Source organism: Rhyacophila brunnea, unplaced genomic scaffold (assembly GCF_057557595.1).
Source record: "Rhyacophila brunnea isolate RB1 unplaced genomic scaffold, BYU_Rbru_1.0 scaffold_38, whole genome shotgun sequence".
Classification (NCBI taxonomy): domain Eukaryota; kingdom Metazoa; phylum Arthropoda; class Insecta; order Trichoptera; family Rhyacophilidae; genus Rhyacophila; species Rhyacophila brunnea.
Genome location: NW_028233048.1, coordinates 3,339,933 through 3,343,840, shown reverse-complemented (window position 1 = coordinate 3,343,840; position 3,908 = coordinate 3,339,933).

The following is a 3,908-nucleotide window of genomic DNA, read 5'->3' as shown; positions in this document are numbered from 1 at the left end:
TTCTATTAACTATTTTGAACCTAGAGGCGCCTAATAAAACAAAACGGAATATAAATTCACCAGTGAAATTATTTAAAAATTAAACAATGAGAATTGTATATTTTGAACCCTATATTCAAAGTTCATGTGTGTGTTATATATATGATGCTCATATCGATTAAATAATAGGACCTGTATTAAAAAAATCTGTTTGTTGAATTGATACTTTTTCTTTAATAAAATGTATATATTAAGGAGCAGACGCTATATTTTCATTTTTATGGAGTATAATAATCTAGTTAACACATTCTATATAATTTGAAAGAATTCGCTTATGAGCATTGTCATATGCAAAATATTCTATTTACTTTACAAATAAATTTATCAAATTTCTATACACAAAATCATTACATTATTGTTATTTTTTTGCACTCTTGATAAAATATTCAAGGATTGCGCAAAATTATAATTCGGTGGTGTAGGTATTTATTCGATATTAATATTAAATTTTTTATGCCGTACAATTTGCTACAATTGTTAAATATTAATTAAAAATCATATATGTAATTATTTTAATTGGAATAAAAGAATAATTTTTTGTTGTTTATAAAATATATCAAATAGTTGTTATTTTATTGGCATATCTAAAATCACCTTCCGAACTTAATGAATCTCAAACGTCTTTTTATTTTAATTATGGTCACTTTATCAAAAAATCTATTTATGAAGTATTTTTTATTTATGAGCCAAATTTATAGTCGTAATTTTAGTTTTTTTTTCCAGGCACAGCTTGCTTGATTCTCTGTAAGCACAGCGCATTTATACTTTCGGCTATCTTCTCCTCTCCAAAGTCTTTTTCAATACCCCTACTTCTTTCGAGACTTATTAATTCAAGAGTTTTTCTCAATCCCGTGGTTTCAATATATGCCTCAACTGATTCGTGAGATCTAGTTCCTTCAGGTACCTTTTATGAAAATTTATAAATTTCATCGATATTTTTGTAAAAATCCAGAATATAATAACACAATAAAAACAGAAATATTAATCAAACAAAATAGACCAGATATTTTTCTATACGACAAAAAAGAAAATATGATTACGTTTATTGAAATGGGTATAACTAGCCTTGACAACTTAACTGAAGTTGTGATTGATAAATATAGGAAGTATGACATCCTGGCGAATGAACTTGGTTTAATTTACAAATGTAAAACAAGGATAATACTATATGTAATGACTTGGGATGGAGTGCTTACAAAATTTCATAGAAAATATGTTAAGGAGTTAAAAATACCGGCCGAAGTAGAAGCATATATGCAAGCTTTCATACTTTGAAAGACACTTGAACTCATCTCATTTGAAAAAAAAAGAGTATTTGATGAATAAAGATTAAGCGAAGGTGTCAAAAGATGCATCAAGGAGTTGTGCAATATTACCAATGGGCTGGCCACGTTTAAATAGATAAAATTGATATAAAGAAATTTACCCATAAATAATTAAAATTTTTCCTTATACATTCAGATTGGCATAAAAATATGTTAAAAAGTTAAAAATCCCGGACGAAGTAGAAGCATACATACATGCAAGCACACACACTCCGCAAGACACTTGGACTCATTCACTTGAGAGAAGAAGAGCAGTTGATGAAGATAGATCAGGGGAAGGTTTCATAAGATGCATCAAGGAGTTGTGCAATATTACTAATGAGCTGACCACGTTTATATAGATAAAATTGATAAACAATAAATCTACCCATAATATACATTCTGATCGTATAAGTCGTATATTAAGGAGTTAGGAATGCCAGCTTAAGCATACGCACAAGCAATAGGATTAAGGAATACACTTGAACTAAGAAGCTTTCGAGAGAAAGGTGCATTTAATAATAATGTAAAGATGAGGAGGTGAAAAGAAGTAAAATTCAATTCTTTCTATAGAGCAGTTTAAAGTTTTGCTTAAACAACTATTAAAAGCTAAAAATCAAATTAACCTATAAATATAAACTTATATATACATTCAGTTCGATCTCAAATTCTAAGATTGAAAAATTCTATTATCAGACAACAATTATCATTATATATGCATGTATTTTATGTAGAATGGCTTTTAATCATCAGATATATCTCAAAAATAATTCTGAAATCAATTTTAGATGAAATTTCATACTTAAGTGTCAACAAATTAGTTTATCTTGTAAAATTTTTGACATTAATATTTAAAATAAAATCGTGAACTAAAATAAAAATAGTGTAATATTCCTCACTAATATCGAAGAAACATCACTAATAATACGTGAGAGAAAATGAAGCATTGAATAATATCCTAAATATTATAAGTTCGTAGGGGTTACTGCCAAATCTGTTATAAACATAATTCTGAATTTCGATTGAAGAACTATAAAAAGCCAAAAATAAATTAAACCATAAATAATATTAAACTTTTAAATTTCATAATTATAAAAAATTAATGATTTTTAAACTATACAAATTTTTATTTATATATTCGGCTAATTTATAATTTTGAATAGAATATTTAAAATTCAATAGCCCATAAGAATGATGTCACTTGATTCAAACATTGAAACAGAAGAAATTTATTATGATGAAGTTGATATCAAATCATTTGTTTATGATAAAGAAGAAGATGTATATAAATTTCCATGTCCATGCGGAGATGAATTTGTTATTTCACGAGATGAATTATTGAATCATGAAGAGGTCGCTAGATGCCCAAGTTGCTCTTTAATAATTAAAGTAATATATGAAATTAATGATCTTAATTAGCTCTCGATATTTTTTCTTAAGATATCAAAAATATTACACTAATTATAGAACTGCCCATGTAAACTGGTTTATGTTATTTTAATTAAAATATTGCTTGAAATTCTCTTTTATATCCTTGATTTACTTTTCTCATATATAATACAAACGAATACACTTTTTATATATTAAACCACTCATTAGTTATCATAACTCCATTAAACCGATATTATATTGAATCAAGTAATACAATAGTATTCAATGGTTTATTTTAAATAAAATCTAGTTAGCGCAACCAAAAAGAACCAATCAGAATGCATTACGTTTAAAAATCATAGTATGTTTATAAGTTACATTTCTTATAATAAATTAATAATTTTAAAAGCATCTTCTTAATTTCTTTGGTAACTAGGATAAATTATGTAAGCTACTTTTATTTATAAAAGACGAATAATAATATTATATTCGTTAAGGCGATTCAGAGAAAAAGATAGAAAGTTTAGTTGCGAAAATATACATCGCTGCATAATTACCTCCAAATAATATGGGCTTCTTTTCATATCAGTATAAAATATATTTTTTTTATTTGATAATTCGATTTAAAGCTATTTAAATAAAACTTTAGAATGATTTTCAGAACAGATTTACTGATACTTCTTTTTACCCCGTCATCATTACAATATCCCTCGATCAATTTAATTCTTTCCAGACTTACTAGCACAAGTTTCTTCCTCAACCCTATTATTTATGTATATGCTTAGTCCAGCGTTTTTAACACCTTAATATACGACTTATTGCATATCAGCAAAAATAAAATTATGGTAAAATTAAATTCTGCTACAAAAAGTTTTTCGATCAAAATTTAGATTGCTCCATACGACCAACTTGCTTAAATATTTTTTCATTCTCATTATATTTAAAATATTCAGCTGTGCGTCTTATTGTTTTAATCGACAAATTTAATTTTCTAACTCAATTATGTTGTTATTGCACACAAAACAGCTCCATCTGACATACCCAACTTCTCATTAGACGTCTTATGGTATTTCATGACCCCATCTTTCCATTTTATAACTTATGATATTATTCGTTTCCGGATTTAAAAATTACATAAAGTTTTTCTGCACAGTAAAAATATTTATTTATTTCTTATTTCAAACTATAGCCAAT